The 21,787-nt window shown below is 39.3% G+C and overlaps 1 protein-coding gene across 6 annotated transcripts in view; it reads left to right on the top strand.

The window, feature by feature from the left end:
• LOC310837225 (contactin-4) overlaps nt 1-21,787 on the top strand; it is a 509,134-nt gene that overhangs the window by 37,539 nt on the left and 449,808 nt on the right. For all 6 annotated transcript variants that reach the window (XM_083723375.1, XM_083723377.1, XM_083723366.1 and 3 more), the window contains exon 2: nt 13,830-13,870. The gene's annotated coding sequence lies outside the window, so the exon portion shown is untranslated. The remainder of the gene's footprint in view (nt 1-13,829; nt 13,871-21,787) is intronic.

Here is a 21,787-nt window from a genome sequence, read left to right as displayed (position 1 = left end):
GATTAAAAAATGAGGAAGTGTAGAAGTTTGTTAGGTGATATAAGCCTTTGGTTTGCCAGGTTTTTTTTTAAAATAGAATATTTATTAAAATTTTCAATAATAATACAGTGAAAAGAAAAAGAAAAAATAACAAAAATACAAAAAATAAAAACAATTAAAAACACACAGAATTTCCATTACTTATTTTCCATTAACTTATTTCCCGGACCTTCTCATACCTCCCTTTTTTGTATTCCAATTCAGATTGTTAGTTCAGCAAATCCTTACCCTTAAATTTTTACCTAATTCTAAACCTTTTTTCATATTCTCTTAAAGCATTACAGCTGGAAACCACGTAATTTCTATCCAACATCATTCTAACATTCATTAATTTTACAATATTTCTGTAAGTAGTATTTGAATTTCTTCCAATCTTCTTCCGCCGACTCTTCTCCCTGGTCTCGGATTCTGCCAGTCATTTCTGCCAATCCCATATAGTCCATCACCTTCATCTGCCATTCTTCCAGAGTGGGTAAGTCTTGTGTCTTCCAGTACTTTGCAATACGTATTCTTGCTGCTGTTGTGGCATACATAAAGAAAGTTCTATCCTTCTTTGGCAAGGTTTGCCAGGTTTTTATCTGGAGGTTTTGTGCTGCGTGATGTGGGTGATGTGCCAGGGGAATTAGTGGGGATGGGGACAGTTTGCCTATTTCTGCTTTAAGCATAGTCTGTGTGTACCTTTTTAGTGTTGTGGGAATTTTCCTTAGTTTGTTTGGGAGGAACAAATGAAATTGATCTGTAGAAAATGTAACTTGGGAAAAAATACATTGCACATACTTTTGTAAACCAAGAAATCTTTAATAAAAATATGTTTAAAACGGGGGGAAATGAGGAAGTGTGGGCTATGCACAGAAGCCATTTCATGTAATCTAAAAGGCTGAGGGGAAAAGACATGGATAGAGTAATAAAAAGGTATGCTCAACATGGGCACTAATAAAAGAAGAACTAAGCATCATTACAAGGTCAATGTAACTAAATTGGTATCTTCACTGTATTATAAGAAAGTAATGAGAAACACCTTCAGTCTCAAACAGAAGTCAATAGAAAATCAACAAACAGCTACTGCAGACATCCTTTATCTAGCAAGAATCAGAGTCAACATGCTAGCATTCTGGAATAGCACACAAAAAGTCTTTTAAAAGAGGACAAACAACTTCCAGCAAACAGCAAAAGCAGCCATCCCCATTATTTTATCTCTCCGCAGCATGTTGGTGAAATAATGAAAGAAATACAGGTCAAACCAGCATTTTTTCAGGCATAAAATTGCACACAATTTAGGTTTATAGCACCAGATGGCCACAGAAGTGAAGCTAAATTGAGTGCTGCGTGAGGCAGGGAGAGAACAGGGAATCTGAAATGCAAGTTAAAGATAAGGTGGCAGACATTTCTCTCCCCAGACGTAATCACAGCAAAGCACCCTATTATCAACAGCATTAGGAACATTTTGAGATAACGGATAATGATTGAAATTATGCTAGAGATAATTGTTTTAGAAATGAAGATCCAAACGTGTGATCAACCTACTTCAGAAAGGTGAGTTCCAGACACTGATATAAGACCTAAACTGCTATTTCAATACATCATACAACAATATAGTGAAATAATAGATAAGTGATTAACTATGCATTGCACTTAACATCTAACATAGCACTCAGAGTGTAATCGCCCTAATTTGCAATTGTAAATCTCTTGTTATCAATTAATTTACACTGCACAAGTAACCATCTGATTATCTTCTTACATACCAGTATTTACACAGTAATTAAATTGTAACTAATTAGCATGTAATTGCACATACTTATTTGTACCTTGTAAAGTGAATGATGTATTTAAACATAGTTGAAATACTTGCAATTAAGAAAACATGAATACTTTTCATGTCACATAATTATGCATATGACTGAACAGTCTCCCAAGTGATTTGTCTGGGAGTGGGGTGCGTTGATTGTCTCAGCTGGCCTTATGAATATAATTTTGAAGGAGTGTGCCCTTTCTTTACTTTTGTAGCTTAATACTTTTTAAACTACCCAGAGTTAGGAGTACCAATAAGTAATGAAAATATGCTTATTTCCAAGTTATACCTTCATGCCACTTTAAAACGTTCCTCCAAATTATACTCAGAATTAGAACTTACAGATGAGAGTCCTATTGGAGTCATCTGAAGCCATCTGAAGCAGTAAGATAATAACCTTAACACCTGGCATGGACAGATGCACACTGCAAAGTAACCATAACCAAAAGACTACCCTATTAAGATGCTTTTGGAGGATATGCTGTATGAATGTCATCAAGGGCAACGACAGTTGCATGATTTGTCCAGTCATTTATAATTCAAGTTTTATTTTTATGTTTCTTACCTTTCCAACAGCGTGAATTGCTCTGTAAAAAGGTTTTGACTTCAGAACAAAACTCTGATTCTCCTACATGTTCGCAATAATGGCACACTTGAATCTATTGGTTTAGGTCCTACCCTCCGAAGCAGAAGAAAATAAGTTTGCTCCACCTTCCATGTATGAGAACCCTTTATATACTTGAAGATGGCTATCATATCTCCTCTCAGCCTTCCATTTTCCAGGCTAAACATACCCAGCTCCATCAACTGTTCCTCATAAGACTTGGTTTCCAACAACAGGTTTGATTCAAACAACAACGGGCCCCGAAAAGAACCCTGCAGTACCCCACTTGTCACTTTCCCCCAGGATGATGAGAAACTATTTGTGAGCACTCTTTGATTCTCCAGAGGTTTTGTTTTAATGAGGACAACATTTGCCAACCACCAGTCCGCATGGACATGTTTTTGTGTGTTTCGTTACTCAAGAGGTTTGATGTCTGCAATGGCCGATTTTCCTCCTCCGTGGGGGCACCCCACCTGCATTGCTGTTTCAGGACAGTCCACTCTGCTCTGTCAATAAATTCTTCATCTTGCCCAATAGCTTGAAGAGTGAATAGGTGGGCCTCATGTTGCTGTATCTTCTCTTCCAGCTTCCAGCAAGGCAAACAGCTTGTACTTGCTATAGGTGTAGTTTTGTGCATTCTCAGACAGGAAGGCAAACATGGCACAGCAGCTCCTTCATTGTCCATGACCAAGGGACATGGACAATGAAGGAGCTGCTGTGCCATGTGGTCCTATGTCCACTGAAAGACAGCACTCCTGACCTCTCTCTCAAACTGCCTCAGTAAAACGCTGTTTACAAGTCCTAGTCACAAGCTTCCAGAGCCTGCAAACAGCTAAACAGAACTGCTACCGGCTGCTAACTTGATGATGGTGGCTGGGAAGATTGGGCTCCAAAGCCCAGAAGCCCAAGGTTGTAACCTGTATGGTAAAGGGCCAGTAAAAGTCAAACAAACAAAGCGGACACATAAATAAGTAAAACTAGCAGGACATGAGTGCAAGAGCACTCTTTCCCCTGCTGGAAAAGATTTAGAGGTGTAGCATAAATGTACTTGACACCGAGAAAGCAAACTTGCATTGCTTCCTCACTTAAAAAAGCAAAACAAAAACTACGTAAGATTGGCATGCCATGTTAATTATACATTGTTATAAGTGGTGTAGTTGATTTATTCTATGCAAATAAGGAAAGAATCACTTAATCAGCAGTTCAAACACAGTATGTGTATCAACTGAAAGCAAAGCAAATTGCAATGTGTTTTATTTCAAGCTGAAAGGTAATGAATATGCCGGAGTGTCATAGTATGAACTATATTTTTAAGTAATCATTTATTTTCACTGACAGGTGCACTCCTCTTGCGTTTACCTAAGAAAGCTGCTTCCCAGCATATTTTTTCATATATATCCTGTATCTTTATTTTTAATACATTGGAGTGCACAGATGATTCTCTCTAGAGCATATGAAAAGCATACATTAAATAGGAAGGAAAAGATAAGGTCGAACAACTAATATCCTTGGCTTTTAAATAAGCCTGTAAATCATGCTTTTTTCTTTACTTCTGACAATTGTTGCAAATAGGTCGGATATCTAAGGATGATATTGTCAATACAAAGCCAGGAAGGTCAGTGTTCATTTCATTTGTAAAACTAATTACATCAAACAAATTTCATTTTCAAACCCCAAAATCAATTGATGTGTATAAATCTGTTCCCTAATGATGGATACATTCAGTTTGTTATCATCTTGTAACGTTTTGAGATTCAATTTTCACTTTTATGGAAGTGGTGAGCAAATTGCTTTTGCTTGTTTTACTATGCAGTATTTAACTAATCCCAACTCTAGGTATTTCCCCAACAGAAAATAAATGATACTTTCAAACTGTTTATTCCAGAATTAGAAGCACTCATATAAACTCTCATTCAGTTACATAGAATTGTGTACTAACTACAACAGAGTATCGGCTTTAAGGTACAGTCGGCTCACAATGTGTGGGGGCTACCTTCTGGGAGTGGGTGTGTGGGTAAAGGTGAAATTGTCTATACAGTAGTCAGAACCAGCCTGGAACTCCCCCACCCATGCAACCATCCTGACCTTTCTGAAGCTGGTGTGCTGAGCAGGTCTCCCTCCCATTCCTGCAAGATGGAGAGCTTGTAAGCTTTGCACCTTGCTTACTAGGCTCTACCAGACTTTCAAGAATCTGGGCTGTCCAAAATCTTGTGAAAGCCCCTCAGAGCCGATGTGATACCTTCCCACAGCCTGGTAAGCATGTGTGTTTAACTTGTACAACTGCACCTGGCTGGCCACCAAGCACTTAGATCTGCAATAGCGAACACTGAATGCACAAGTTGCGAGTTGACTGTGCCCTGATCAGATATCTTACTTTTTTTTCTTGGTGGGTAGTGAACTGCTATAACTCTGTGAATTGACTTCATTTTACCAGCACAAAAAGTAACTTACAGCACCACAGGTAGTAAGTACATAGTGCTTGCAATTTCCCCATCCTCAGACCTTGCTAATTTGTACACATGTGCCACTCTGTATCTTTGATTATACCATCATATTCTATACCCAAAGTATTGGAAGAGGCCCTGCCTTGTATGCCCTGGATTTCATCCCATACTAGTCCTACTTAGGGCAGAACCATTGAAGTTAATTGAGATGACTAATTTAAATCCACTAGTTTCAATGGGTGTACTCTTGAGTAGGACTTAGTTGGATACAACCCACTTTGTTGTATGAGTGCACGATAGCGGCTGTTCATATTCTTAGCTAAGATACTAAAATCAACAGTCTTGCTTCCAATTAATTTATTTAGGAAAAGCACCTGGACACTGCAAGTTCATACTGATTTGTATTACAGAACAAATCACCCCAACTATTCCTCTTTAAGCCTTGAAAGTTGGCTTGTGGAACACCTTCCTTCATCAGAGAGATTACACTTACCAGACATGTTTCGACTGATGTCAGACATTGTTTGTATGGAAAGGAAGTGAATATGCCTAAAATGTGTATAGAATAGATTTTAAGTTTCAGGTTTTCAAAAGTGTCTCACTCTCCAGTTTAGCTGTCATCACCAATCTATTGTGTTAATGACAATGAATGAATTCATGAATAGGAGTAGAGCCTGTGATCCAAATATTGTATGACAAAAAGCTGTGATGTACTTTATAATTTATCAAGTACAGCTGGAAGATGAGTTAAACATGGCATTCCTTTTGGGCAAAATCACTGTTTCCCTGCACAAGAGAGTCAGCTTTCCTCTTACTGGCCCATGTAGACTTAGGATGGGAGGGAACGGGCCTGTCAAGATCACAGTTTCATCTTCTGGTAGTGGAAAGGGGTGGAATGGAATGAAACTATAGTACCACACACTTTTTAAATAGTGCACTTTAGTAGGCTTCACCATTAGTAGCCCTGAAATTGTAACATCACTAACATAATCATATTATTAAACATACTTTATATTAAATATTACCACTTGATGCTTATTTTCCAGTATGCCCAGTTAGTTCACTGGATTCAAATACATCCTAAGTTTTCTATATCAGGGGTTCCCAAACTGTGGTCTTTACATTGGTAATCTTCACATTCTAGTTCTTGTATAAAGAAATCTACATCCTCCACTTTCAAGCAAACCATGGTTTCAGATAGAGACTCCAGCCCAGGCTCACAATCTTAATGTGGGTTTTCTTCATCATCATCCATTTGTTCCCTTCATAGAATTTCATATCAGAAACTCTGATTTTGAATGGATTGCAAATACATACAATTACCTTGAAGTATTGCTCAGGACTGCCTCTCTCCACATGAACCTACCTGGGACCCTGAGAACATCTTCTGAGGCCCTTCTTTATGTTCTTCCTACATAACAGGTCTGGAGAGTGGCAACATGAGAACGGGCCTTCTCTGTAGTGGCTCTTCATTTGTGCCCCAGAGAGGTTCCGCTGGTACCTTCATTATGCACCTTTAGGCGCCAGGAGAAAATGTTCCTCTTTAACTACGCCTTTGGCTGATTGACATCCGGTACCCTTTTGAAATGTGTTGTAGAAGGGGGAATTATTGGGTTGTTTTTGTTTTTATAATGTATATTATTTTTTTTATACCTACTATTTTATGTTGTGAACTGCCCTGAGATCTATGGTTATAGGGTAGTATACAAATTTAATAAATATTAATATTAAAAATAATAATTAAGGATAAACTGGTGACTCTTCATGTTTGAGCCTTTTATGGTGCTAGAGTTCTCATCCTGTTCAACTGATGCCTGTTGGAAGCTCACAAGCAGGATCTGAGTGCACTTATTGGTATAGAGCAGGTTTTTCTTTGTAGACAGGATTCTTGAAAACCTCCTACACATTTTATTATGCCTTTAGCGAAAATTGCTTTATGCAAAAACATTTTCTGTTTGATAGACAGTTCTAGTACCAAGTCAAAATGGATAGCGATGGAATTCCCCATGGCTTTTGAGATTGCTAACATATACACAGAACAATTGGAAGATACATTTATGGAGTGGAGTCCACATTTTCCCCCTCCCTCCATGAAGTGTTTCCTAATTGATGTTCACGCTATTTCATATGAAATGGGGATCTTTCTTTGGGTACAGCTGAGAGAACAAACCTCAGTTTTGATGGGCAGAGTCATATTAAAAGAATGTCACTCGTATCTTTGAATCCAATGTCATACTACTGTTCTTGACATTTACAGAAGGATGGCTACGGAAATTTCTGAGAAGCTTATAGCTTCACACAGTCTTACTGTAATGCATTATATACTGTTGTATAGGAGAGCATTATGTTTGTTTCACGGTAATTTCATAGTTATGACTCCCAGCGTGATCTCTGCTTGTGAAAGATGCAAGCACTTGAGTTGACGGAAGCTGACATACACTTGTTCTAAAGTGAAATTGCTTTGGACTTGCTGAGTACTGGGTGTTAACATAGTTTAAATGCATTAGATTTTAAGTGTAGAAATATGGTTTCTGTGTGGCCTGTAAGAATATAAGAACAACAAACACCTCAAATGTGTATCTACAACAGTGGCACATACTGTACTTCAAAGAAAGATGGGTGAATTAATTTTTCAGTGCAGTGGAATTAAAAAACCCTCATCTTTCCTTATAGCTGATCCTTCTAAAGAGAGAAAAAAGCCTATAAGCTTCAATTCAGGCTTTTTTTTGGTTTTGAAAAGTCTCAGGGTTTGTATATTTATTCTTGTTCAAACACACATCTGCAGGCACAGACAAATATTACTAAAGTAACAAAATCAAAGCAGACAAAATACACTAATAAAATCACAACAAACTTACATTTTTATTAGTGCTATTAGCAATGAACACCATATGTCATGGAACTTCTCAAATTAATGTGATGAAAGGGTAAAAAACTAGAAATAGTGAATAAGTGAGCAATGGGAATAGAGTTTTCAAAGCTATGAATGCTTGAAAACCTATTTTTTGTGATTTTAGCTTTATTTTGTACACATAGCATCTTTTAGTGATTCCCACTCAGATCTGGGATGATGGAAGTGCCTAATAGGTCTTAGAAACTATGGATATTCAGTGAACTGCACAACTATATTATGTGCCCAATAATGTTTTCAGGTTTTGGTGTTAGACTAGCAGTGGCCCTTCTTCCTGGATGCCTGCTTTGGAAAATACTTTTGAACCTGCAGGCTTGTTCAAAAATAGTTTGTAGCATGACTGGAGGTTCCAGTATTTGGGTTCTTGAGCAGAAGGTCTGTTGCTGGAGGTCCTCCCTGAGATTTGACATGGTGCCTTCCAGTAGTGCTCCACCAGTAATGGGGCCAAAACTGGAGCATTCCGGGGAGATGTCTGGGCGGCCAGGGACCCATGGAATCCTCAGCTCCCTTGTGGGAAACTACTGCCGCTTGAGAGCTGGCACAATTAATTCATTCCCATTGGATGCAATGGGAAGGGGGAAGGGGGGGAAATGGTTGTCTCCACCTTCTGCCTTAGCCAGTGCTGGCAGGGCTTAGGAAACGAAGGTTGCTGTTCTGCAGATTACCCTCCACTGCTAAGAGTTCTTTGTGGTTGTCTGTGCAAAGGGGGAAAGGGAGAAATCCCACTGAGCATTCGCAAAGCCTTGGACCCCAGTTCCAGATTGCAGCCTGCATGTTATACTTTGGGTAGATCCTTTTGTTGATCATCAAGACAGCATTGTCTTGGGCTGCCATACGTCCAGATTTCAAACGTGGAATTGACGTCTGGGGGGATTTCCAAAAGGCGTCGCTTTGTCCTGGATCTTAGGCAAGTCAATTGAAAAATCGACAACTTTGAAAGCTCAAAGCTCACCAACTTCCAGGTTTTCCTTAAAAATCCTCAACAATTTTGGTGATGTCCTGGTTTTTACTTTTTGAAATATGGCAACCCTAGCTTTGTCTTTAGCTTGCTTTATAAACTGCTTGACAACAATCAGTCCTCATCACATTGGTTCATATGAACATATGTGTTCAAATGAATTGCCTCCAGTAGTATGAACCTTTAGAGTTTATATCAAAGTCTACATAGCTATTACACAAAATCTCAAATATTTGCCTTCTTGAGCCCTCGTTATGTACAGATTTGGGTAGAGCTCAGTCTCTGTCTCTCGAAGCCTCGGTGTTATTCCCATTCTGAGAGGCCTCAATTCCACACACTTCAGATCAAGCCATAATGCTTGAGCTGGAAGAAAACTCTTCCCTCCAGCTAATCTGAATGAAAGCTACAACAGCGCAGAGAATAAAAGATGTGGCACTAATACTCCAGAAACCGGGCTGCTGCTCTCTCTTGGAGTTTATGAACATGACTCACAAGTGCTGGCTAAGACATGTCAAAATTGGTCTCCAGGTTAGTCTAATTATATGTGCGTAGTACATACTGTTATGATGGAGCTGTAACCCTTCCATTCTGAAACCGTAACACATAATTCTACCTCCAAAATTATAGCTAGCAAAATTGTTAAATAAGCTAGGAAGTAAGTGAGTAGACTAATGAATCCAGTAGGAGCTTTACTTCAAGGTTCAATTAAAGGCAAGGAATAGGATATTCTTTTCTTTCTATTTTTTGCAGGGGAAGAGAATAGCTTCTAAACATACTTTGGTAGTTCTATATAGCTACTTATTTTTTGCTATGCACGTTGGGTTGCATTCTCATGGCAGTTTATTCCTTTCCTCAATGTTTCTCTGTTAATTTCCTTCTTATATTTGAGCTTTCACACGAGCTAAATGCACTTCCAGAGACATCACAAAATATAGCTCATGCCATTTGTTCCCAGAAAAAAATAATCTGCTTGTAAATAGCATGTTCCTTTGCTACTACATCTTTACTTGCTCCACATCACATATTGCATTAGGTATGGGGTGGGTGTGTCAGCTGGGCCAAATGTCATGCACAGGTGATGTGCTGTCAGGCTGCCAGAAAAGCCCTTCTGTCTGTTGTCCCATGCTGTAAGCAGAAACAGACACACTGCTTCTCAGTAATTAACTTTATTGCTCAGTAGCCAAGGAGTCAGCACATGACACATCCATCAGATAAGCAAGTCAGTTGCAGAAGCTAAAGTCCCTCTTCGTCCCTTATTTATACCTCCCTCCTTGCATTTTTTTTGCTGTGACTCGTCTTTTATTAATTGTTCTAGCCTTTTCTCAACCCTTCATTCCTGCGCTGAGAGCGAGGGAGGGGAAGGAACCAAATCAGGACTGTATTGTAGAGCAGGAGGCACAGCCCTTGTTGCTTCTCTATCAGCATCTGTGGCTACTACAAGCCTCTCCCCAGCGGCGTAGCTAGCCAATCGGGTGCCTGGTTCAGGTGTGTGTCCTGTAGCTGGGAGCAGGGCGAGCAGCCCATGGGGGTGGGGTAATCTGCGCCCGTGGGGGTGGGGAGATCAGCCCATGGGGGCGGGGTGAGCTGCCCATGGGGGCGGGGAGAGCCTCTCCGACGCCTCCCCCTCAGCTTTAGGATGGCTGAGGGAGAGGCAGTATGCACACGAAAGTCCCATGCTGACCTTTCAGGCAGCGCGAAACCTGCAGGCACCTAAGCCACCATGTCACTCCTAAAAAGTTTTGTGAACCCATTTTTTATTGTAAAAAAACTCATTTTGTCACACACTCCCCTCAGTGATGACACCCTGCTTTTAGAAATGGAAACCTACTTTTAGAAATTGAAAGGACCCACCTCCCTTTTAAGTAGACAGAATGTAACTAGAGAACATGTTCTCCTTCATACAAAGAAATAATCCAGTATTGTTTTTTCGCAACTCCTGCCTAGCAGCTCTTCATAAAAATATTGTCCCTGCTCCACCAACCAACCAACCAACCAACCAACCAACCAACCAACCAGCCAGCCAGCCAGCCAACCAAAACCACATTACCCTTTGCTTTTAGGCAAGCTCTCTCCTCTGTATGCACTCATACCTAGACCGTGAAGAGCTTTATTTAAGTGGGAAAGCATCCGTTTTGCATGATGAAGATTCCAAGGTTCAAACCCTGGCATCTCCAAATGGGGCTGAGAGTGGACCCTGCCTGAAATCGTGGAAAAGCCACTGTCAGTCATTGTAGACAGTACCAAGTCAGATGGTCCAATGCTCTGACTTGGTATAAGCTAGCATTCTGTGTTCCTGTGTCTTCATTCTGGTACACCCAACAATCCATTCTCAATAGCTAGGAAGAAAGCACAGTGAACACAATGATTTCCTCTGCCAGAGTACAATCCGGGTTTTGTCATACTTCTTGGCAACATCTGCATTCTTCAGAAAACAGCAGCCCAGTGGGGAGCTTAGGAGCAGTTGGTATAAAACCTATATTTATATCTTTTATCTTAAGCAGGGGATTGGGGAAAGAGGCCAGTGATCTCTAGACAGTGCTTTATTTCTGACAGAATGCCATCACTCCCCGCTCCACAATTGGCAGCCATTGTGTGCCGTGACACTTTTATCTAGATGTAAGTACTGACACCCCATTTCTTACCCAAAAAAGCACTGGATCAAGCTAATTGTTCGCCTGCAGGTGCTGGTGCAAGTCCATGGAAATGTGGGGCGAGGGATGAAGAAGAACTCTAGAAAATGAGAGGCAAGTATGAAGGAGCAGAACAGGCTATGCATTCAAGTGGGAAATGAAGGAGTTTGAAAATGGTGTTGCAGTTTCCTGCTCTGTATGGTTTAGGTGTTCTTTTCTTCGCATATGGAGAGAGGCAGATTGGCTGTTCTCTATGGCTTTGTCTTGGGATGTCAGAGAATTCCACCAGAAACAGGAATGGAAATTGCTAATATTTGCTTAAGTCCAGAGAAGTAATCAATCCAGTGAATGTGATTGTTGTTTTCATTCCACAAATGGTACCTAATTGATTAATTCCCGCCTCCCTTGTCATTATGTTTCCCTTGCATTAAAATAAATGGAGTTGAATAACATAATTAATTATATAAAAACACTTAAGAAATAGGTTAGTTTGAGAAATAGTGACTGGCTGACATGACTGACATGAGATGTCAACCTTGGTGTCATCAGTCCTAGTCTCACTAACCACTATGCTCTACTGGTTTTCCAGTGATTTAATTTCACAGAAATGGTTAACTACAAGTGTTCGTGAATATTAAAAAAAATCACCTTTTTGGAATTTTAGATTTTATCTCCAGATTTTATGACCTTGTGTGATGATGTGCATGCCCCCCCCCCCCAGTTCCCTCAAGCTGTTTGTTCTACTCCTGGATACACTACTGTAACTTCATAATATTAGGAAATGGACAAAAAGGATCACAATGCATTTATTGAAATGGAATAATACAATGTAGGAACACTTCATGGAACAGTCTTTCTGTTTCATGCAGCTACATGATCTGTCAAAGGAGTCATTCTAAATCTTCTTTCTGGCCACTTGATGGAGGCAACAGCTTAAATACTTTGATCTGTTTTTAAATTGATGCTCGAGGTAGTTGGTTAGATGCTGATTTGTACTGTAGTTTTGTGAGTTGTGTTTGTAGTCTCCATGTTGTGTGTCTGATGAACTTTATGTATTATAAACATACAGCGAAAACCATTTGCTGGAATAACAATTACAACCCATCATTGCTGCTAAACACTGAACTAGGATCTATTTGGCTATATCCTAGAATGAGAAGTTTAGTAGAATGCAAATATTGTTAAGTGCTTCATATTTTAACATTTACTGAGGTAGCAGCATGATTTTAAAGTAAAAAAGAAAACGGACATGGGTAAAAGCAGTGTATATCTTCTTTAAAAAGTAAAATAAAATCTTAGTTCTCCATTCAGGTAGGTAGCCATGTTGGTCTGGCGCAGTCGAAATAAATAAATAAATAAAATAATTGTCCAGTAGCACCTTAGAGATCAACTAAGTTTGTTCTGTGTATAAGCTTTCGTGTGTATCTGAAGACGTGTGCATGCAGAACAAACTTAATTGGTCTTTAAGGTGCTACTGGACATTTTTAAAAAAAAATTCAATTTATTTCGACTTAGTTCTCCAGTTTGGATTAAAATCACACTTATTCCTGTGGTACCAACTTCATGACCACCCACTTTTCATATTCACTACATCCTAAGCAGCAACTTCTTTTTTGTAGTAATTCCATCCCAGTTTCCATGAAAGGCACCAAAATCCAGCATAAAGGCTCTCCTGACAATCACTTTTGGGTTTTAAATCCAGAATTTGGACCCAGTCACTTTGACCCTGGTCATTTTAAGGGAAACACACGCCGAGATTCTTTGTGCAGCTGGAGACTGTTAGTTCCAGCTTTGAGACTGCTGACTTTGGCACGCTGAGAGCATCTGGGCAAACAAGAGAAGCGGAAGGTTCCAGAGGGGCTTGGCAGGCTGAAAAGAGCTTGTTCTGCCCGAAGTCAGTTTTGGACAGCTGGGTGTTGAGTCCAGGCTGCCGAATGATGAGGTTCAAATAGCTACAGGTGGAATAGCTGAACTCAGAGCATTGAGAGCTGTGCACACAGGAGGCCTGAGAGTAGCGCATAGCTGTCAAGAGCTGCTCAAGAGAGAATAAAGAGGTAACTCAAGTAGAAGGAAGGAAGCAGTGATTCATAGAGTGGAATAATCCAGGGGAGTGCTCGGTTTGGCATTTTTTGTTTTTAATTCATGATTTTGCTATGCTAAATTAGCCTTGTGCATGTAGATAAATATTCAGATCCCTTTTGTGTACAGGAGGAATATTCGTAGGAAAGCTAATTCTTGTAAGAATAGTGTAATGTTTCTAAGCAACAGAAACATTACGCTTGCTCAATTTTATAATTTGTATTGATTCATAATAGCACCTCCAAACAATTTTAAGGGAAATGGATCAGTCTGCTAATATTCACTATTATTAAAATTGAAGGCTGAATCTAATTAGTAAAATAACTTTTTTTAATTAATACATATGGTAACATTACATATATGTTCTTACAGGTGATGGTGAACTGAAACAGGACTCTGTATCATGCCTTGAAGTAAGTAGAGTTTGTATCTTAGTGTTGTTGCTTATTCTGTCGCATCATAATGATTTATCTCTTAATATTTTGTCCCAAGCTTCTTCTGAAAAATGGCAACTTGTGATGACAGATGGGTCTGTACAAATGCTTGTTTATTTTCATCTGAGGCAAGATCAGTTCTGAAAAAACAACAACACTTTAACCTATCATTTGTTCAGACTTACAATGTGAGATTCAGAATTTGAACTGAGTTGAATTAGAGGTTGGCAGTCACTGAGTGAATCAGAAGTTCTGGACAGATTCACATAGACCCTACTTGGTACCTTAGGCATTGGGAGTGTGGAGCAATATGAGAGAATAATTCCTTAGATATAAAGGTAAAGGTACCCCTGCCTGTACGGGCCAGTCGTGACCGACTCTGGGGTTGTGCGCCCATCTCGCTTAAGAGGCCGGGGGCCAGCGCTGTCCGAAGACACTTCCGGGTCACGTGGCCAGCATGACGAAGCTGCTCTGGCGAGCCTTTGCCGTGCTTTCGAACTGCTAGGTGGGCAGGAGCTGGGACCAAACGACGAGAGCTCACCCCGCCGCGGGGATTCGAACCGCTGACCATACGATCGGCAAGTCCTAGGTGCTGAGGTTTTACCCACAGTGCCACCCGCGTCCCTTACCTTAGATATACTTTCAAGCTAAATTCTTTTTTTTTTTGGCTAAAGTTTATGAAATCTGTACGTTTTGGGGGAAAGCACAGTTTTGAAATACTGTGACTTCAGAATAGGCATGATCCAATCCAGAAAGTTGTTTTGAAGTAGCTCAGTATGTAGAGCACATTCTTTTTCCCCACTCAACAATACATTTACAAACAGTAAAATGCCTAAAAATAAGAGGAAATATATTGGGCCTAAAGTTTGAAGGCCAATTCTTTGCTAAAAGACGAGTTTCCTTATATCAGTCATAGTATATTGAAGGAGGTTATGCCATTGCAGTATTGGTACATTCTTGGTCCTAATTGGTATAAGTGTGGGTCCTCTACTAAGTGATAGAACACCTGCTTTACATGCAGAATGTCCAAAGTTCAGTCCCTGGGATCCCCAGGTAGGTAGGTCTAGAAGAGCCCCTGCCAGTCAGTGTAGATGATAATGAGGAAGTTAGGTCAACAGTCTGAATCGGTATAAGGCAGCTTACTGTGTTCCTCGCTTGTATAAACTGTTATTGTGTCAAATCAGTTCCATGATTTCTCAATGAAATTGAGTAAACTTTGATTTCACGTGAAGATAATTTTACCTTCGAGTTACACTAAGATGGTTGAATCCTAACTACCTTGCTCGTTCCCTAATGTAGTCCCTATGTCTCCTGAGAGACAGGTGACACTTGAGAAAGGTGTGGGATTGCTACTGAAGAGTGAAGTTGGGTGGAAGATGCAGAACCCACCCTTGTGCAACTATATATGCTATCTTCATGCACTAGTATCTGTTCGAATCCAGCTCATTGCAGATTTGCAGATTATTTAGATGTGAGGGAGAGATGCATGAGTGAATTGTATTTCCTGTTGCTGTGCAGCTGATGTGATGTTCACAAAGGATGTTGAATAAGGGAAGTTATAGACTCCGCATAAAAATCTAATGAGCAGTTTATGTGTTACAGTAGTTTATAAAGACATACAGAATTGCTGAGCTTGAAGTTCTATATGGGACGAACTAGTGTTGAAACCACGGCTGCTACAACTTTATTATTGTTACTAAAAAAAAAATCATCTTAAGAATAAGTATGATAAATCCTTGTCTGCAGCTACGTGCCAGGCTACTTCTGTATTTTGCGCAGTCTACAAAGTCTTCACAATCGTCTTTTGAAAGCTAATATGTAGGGGATTTTGAAATTTTGAAATCAATTAATAATCTACTGAATCATTTCCCCAGTGCTCTTCTTTTACTCTCAGATTTTATTACTCTGTCTCTACTGAGTGGTTGCAGACGAGCAGATCATTAAAATATTTATTTTGTCAATTGTTCTCCTTTTTCCAGATTTGAATTATTCATATGTTTCTCTTGGGTTGCTAGCATGTTGTTGAGAATGCTAATTGACCTTATTTTATTGTTTGAAATAATAAGAGAATTGAAGACATTTTTTTTCTGAACCAGACAATTCAGTTTCAACTCAAGATGTCTTTTCCAAAACATTTTCCCACTTCTTTCTATTTCCCTCTTCTGTTGTGCATTGTTTAGACAGTTTTCAATTTCCAAATATGAAGAAAGGATTTTTATATTTAATGCAGGATTTTTAGATTCTCTTCTAAGAAGTGCAGTGCTGGGAATTCTGCAGTTAATGCTGGATGCAGTGTTTTGGCACACTGAGAACTCTTCATATGCATTATCTCAGTAATCCTTTCAGTTGACCTACAAGTTAAAGGTAAAGGTATCCCTGCCCGTTCAGGCCAGTCTTGCCAGACTCTAGGGTTGTGTGCTCATCTCACTCTATAGGCCGGGAGCCAGCGCTGTCCGCAGACACTTCCGGGTCACGTGGCCAGCATGACAAGCTGCATCTGGCGAGCCAGCGCAGCACACGGAACGCCGTTTACCTTCCCGCTGGTAAGCGGTCCCTATTTATCTACTTGCACCCGGGGGCGGGAGCGCACCCCGCCGCAGGGATTCGAACCGCTGACCATACGATCAGCAAGTCCTAGGCACTGAGGTTTTACCCACAGTGCCACCCGCGTCCCGACCTACAAGTTAGATCAGTATTATTATCCCCATATTGCTGTGGGTGGCTGAATGTCATCTAGCACGTTCATAGCACAGATATAAAATTTGAACTGGGAAATTTTCACAGCTCATATTGTAACACTTATCTGTCTGTCTGTCTGTCTATCTAATGTTCACCCTGCTTTTCAAATGAAAGAGGCCCCCAGATTGGCTTACAAATATCAGTAATAAGACAGTCCTTGCTCATAGGCTTATAATCTACATGACACAAAAGGAAAAGCAATTTGGAGGGGGGGGGAGCAGATTTCAGAACTAGTTATTAGTTAATGTTTTAAAGGGGATCCAGGTTGGTTGTTCCGGGAGAGTTTGTAGAAATCATCATTAAATATAGAATCACCAAGCGTACAGAAGAACAAGTCTTGCTGAAGAAGAAAACAGCATGGCGTCTGCAAGAATAAGCACAATAGAGTTCTTTGAATGTCAATGAGCATATAGATAAAGATGATCCAGTCAACACTGTGTGCTTAGACTTTTCAAAAAGAATTTGATGAAGGCTTGCAACTTTTAAGGAAAGTTACTACCTGAAATGATTACCTGTTTCAGTAATATCTGTATTTCTCCATGTAAATCTTTTCTACTTCCAAGTGAATACCAGTAAAAGGTAAGAGGAGAGGGTCTTATACCCACGGATATTTGAACAAGTGCCCTGTATGTGAACCTGCTGTTTACTGATTCTCTTAGATAGTTTAGTGTTGTCTTCTTCATTTTCATTTGCAAATCAAATATGGTTCAAACCCAATTTGTTTTACATGGCATTTTTTTGCCTACAGTATTTTTCCATATTTCATGATATACGAGTAGCACTGTGGTTTACAAGTGAGCATTTAGTCTTCTCTGCAATCATTTTGCAGCTGCTGAATATTTATATTCTTACATCAAGCATACATGAATCCTACTATAATTCCTTAATGCAAATGTGACATTTTATGCTGACTTTGTAATATGCAAAGAACGTTCTGCTGAAGTATGATAAATTCTTTAAAAAAACCAAACCCCATTCTTGACCCCCTTACTTAGTACAAGTCTTTACTATCATTGGCTTTCCCTGTTTCACTTTATATTGTGTGTGACCCTTGGAATGTAAAAGTGTAATTTGTGTCCTTGTGCAAGTAATTTCCTTTATGTTTGGTGGGTCAGCTGGATGCTTTCCTAAAATAAAATTTGATCCACTAACTACTCTGATCTGTTCCCTAATGAATGATTAGTGTTATTGGTTCTCCTGGAGAACTTAGGAGTTTCTTCTTCAGCATAGCTTTATTTGTTTCCATTCTTTGGTCCATGGTATACGTGGTGTCTGCTGGGCTTTTTAATCCCTTGTATTAACAATATTTGCATTTTTGTTGCTCAGTTCTCCTTCTTTACTTTCCAGTTTCTTTGCCACATAATTCCTTTTAAACCACCTTGACCTTTCTATGGTCAGCTGTGCTTGATTTGTAAGGACATTTCCACATTCAAAATTCACCAGAATAAAACTTCTCCAGTGTTTCTTTACATGCCCTTCTTATGGCTGGGTCATTAGTTGATACTTTTGGTAATTCTGGTGAGCTTGGCACTATGTATTCTGCATTCTGTATAGCACTAGGCCTTAAGAACTTAAAAGACACGTTGGATCAGACCACAATATCTGGTTTATCGTACTTCTTCCCACAGAAAGGCTGCAAGCAGGGCATGAAGGTGACAGCACTTTCCTGCTGTTTTCTTCCTAGCAACTGATTAATATAAACTCAGAATTTGGCTAATTGCAAAATTTGGCTTGCACAAAATGTGGCAGTGTGAAGGGCTCCTGTTCACAAAGCCAGCCTGGATTACATCACCATTCTAACCCACCCCCTTCAGCTGATAACCAAAACGCTGTGGTTACTGAATATGCTGTCTTCATTAGTGTTTTGGTGTTGTTTGGGGAGATGATGCAGGTAATATGCAAACCAGTGACACTGACCTGCTGTCCAGCATTTCCTATAATGGCCTTATTCAGATGCTATATTAAACCATAGTTTGAAACAAAATTTCACACAATGCTGCTCCCCTACCATACTTCAGACAAAACAAGCCAGACTTTGGTTCACTGTATTGTCTGATCCAAGATACTTGATTTGTTTCCTCCAAACAAATCATGGGTGATAGATAACTGAGGTTGTTTTTTTCCTTTGCTTAATGCTCATAGCTCATTTGTAAGAAAACAAGCCATGAGCCTAGGTTAGGCGAGATAACAATTCAGGCTATGCTTCTTGATCTGAGGCATGGCAGTAACAGGAGTGAGGGAAGAAACAATGGTTTAATGTGATGTGTGAGCCAAGCCAGTATCTAAAGTAGAAAATTTGTATTTTCCCCTGCAGACCAATGGGCAAGCTGCAACCACATTAGGACATCTGGCAGTTCACAGTAGGAAGACATGTGGAAGTTAAGCTTCAGGTGTTGTTTATACCAGGCTTCAAGTTAAAACTGTACAATCATAAATTAAATCACAAAAAATGAGAGAATAAAATCATGTAGATTTTTTAAAAGAACAAGAGCAAATGAACTACTGAGAGAGAGAACTAGAGGTAACCTTCCAGCCTAAAGGTAAATGTTCTCATCCATTATTTAGAATTACATTATGTGGTGACCCAAGGAGGACCTCTGGCTAGATTGGAACCACAACTGACACAAAGCTTTGCTCCATGCAATAGATGTCCCACAAAAAAAGTTTCCCCATATAAGGCCTCATTTGCAGATTTTAATGTTTGAGGATGTTTATACGCAGGATATTACAAAAAAACATGGACAACACAGAACAGAAGTTACCCGTGGTTCCTGACACCCTGCCTCTCCACCATCAAATAATGGCTTTCATTAATACCATAGAAGTTATTACTTCCAGTGATAGGCTTGTCTTTTGCTTCATTCTTTGTGGTATCATTGCAGTGATTTGGTTTAATGAAATAACATAGTTACTGTATAGGCATTCCCTGTGTCTTAACAATTTAAATTCTACTCAAGTACTCTCTATTTTAATGCAATACTTATTTGGATTAGTATTCTGAAGTAGTGTCAAACATCAAATACAGCTAATTTTCTCCCATATAACTAGATTTCTGTATTTAAAAAGTGTAAGCTCTCTGGGAGAAAGAGAAAATGCTTGAGTTTTTAGAAATTGTGTAGACATACCCTCAGGTTAAACAAAGAGCACAAGCACCCAACAGAAGTCACCTTAATGTTTCTGCTATAGACTGCTTTGTCACATGTATGTCTCAATGAATCACACAACCAAGTATTGTGTTTCCCATGGATTCAGTGTGATGTTTGGCCATGATAAAATCTCTGCTTATCCAGGGATCACATTAGATGCCCTAATCTGTTTCATAGGGCTGCAATTTGGGGATGAGAGAATAAAAGAGATGTAAAGCACATTGTACACTGAACTATGGTGTTGAAATGATTGATAAGTAGTCACTTATTAGGCTTGGCTAAGCTGGATGCTGCTGTGCTTTGTTGCTAGATATATAATGTAAGGTGGGAGTTCTGTCACAAAATTCAAGTTTTTGTATGTGTGAGTTCTCATCAGGGCAGCACTACTGAAGTCACCATCTGATCTCAGCGAGCTAACCAGCATTATTATATTTTCGGCTAATAGTGAATTGCTTCTTTATAGTTTGTTGTATGCTGCATCCTGGAACCTTCAGGATTTAAGCTTGTATGCTACATCTAGAGATGATGTAACTGGAGAAGGATGTCCAGACGATTTTGCCATCTATGACATGCTCTTGAATTCTGTTTATTGATTCTTGTTTCTCAAGCACATAATACTCCAAAAACCAAACCAAGTGCCTATTAAGTCAGCAAGTGTCGTTGCATGTTTAGAAAGGAGAAAAATAAATCTGTATTAAGCAAATCCACTTTTCTGCACTTAGCTCAGGATGCTGAATAGAGATCATTATGGCTTTCTAGGAAAGCTAAGAACTAATTCAGTTAAATATGGACTGCAAATAAACATTGCCACAAACTGCTGTCACCAGCAGTTGATAATGGTGATGAGTTTTTAATCTGTATTGCACAAATGGCTATTATTTTTTTTTTTTTTTTTAAAAAAAGGCTTCCAATCTGTCCACTTCAATTGTGGGTTTAGGGATTTTGTATTATCAATGTAATTTCTGCTGAAATGAAAATAACACATGATGATAGACATAGCGTGAAATATCCAGCTATTGTACTGTGTGCTTTGTATATAGCATATTTGAATGGGACATGTGTTAAATATGTCTTTATTGAAACATTTACTAAGTATGATGGTGGTGGTATAAAATTGTCTTCATGTAGAGCACTGTGAGTTGGCCAGTTTTCTGGCATATCCATTGAGAAGTGGCCAAAATACACCAGTTTAATAATGTTTCTTCATGGAACAGTTTGTGTTGTTCTGTCAATTGCTTCCCTTTCACCTACAGTTTGTGTTCCGTATGTTGTCTTACCCATTCAGTGCATCAAAAAATGGAGGAAATTGCAGGGGATTGTTTTTCTGAAAACCCAATGAGTATTCACAGTCTTTTCAGCATTTAAATTGGGAAGGTTATTATTCTACCCAATCTCAGGACCTGATTTTCTCTTCCTGGTTAACCATTTTCCTACAATGAAGATGGCTCCTTCCATCTTGTAGCTGCTGTAGCTACAAGTAAGTAGATTGTAATGATTGACGGGCAGCATTCTGGGATATCTAATGGAGAAATAACTTCTTAAAAATAAGAGAAAAGTAGGGATGAGGGGGAAATTCAATTCAGTCTGCATCCTAGATTCATACTTTCTGAAACAATTCATGAATTTAACCACAGATGTCATGTGAAAGCCACACTTCTCTGAATTTTGCAGTGTAGTTCTACAGCCAAGGAATGTGCAGAAAAATGCATATACTAAACTGTAGATTAAAAATTTGTATACAGATAGAAATAAAATATGAAAATGCATTATATAAGAGGAAATTGCTTTGCATATATCAGACAAAAAATGTATATTAAGTAAAGTTCACAATGAAAGGATGATGATGATGAAGAAGAAGATGAATATTTGAAGATTCAGGACAGATAAAAGAAAGTGCTTCTTTATGCAGCACATAAGTTATCTGGAACTGACTCCCACAGAAGGCATGATGGCCACCTACCTAGATGGCTTTAAAAGAGCATTAGACACACCTGAAGGCAGCAATGCTTCT

This window comes from Podarcis gaigeae, assembly GCF_964106915.1.
Source record: "Podarcis gaigeae genome assembly, chromosome: 2".
Lineage (NCBI taxonomy): Eukaryota > Metazoa > Chordata > Lepidosauria > Squamata > Lacertidae > Podarcis > Podarcis gaigeae.
This window is presented reverse-complemented; position numbering and strand designations above follow the sequence as displayed.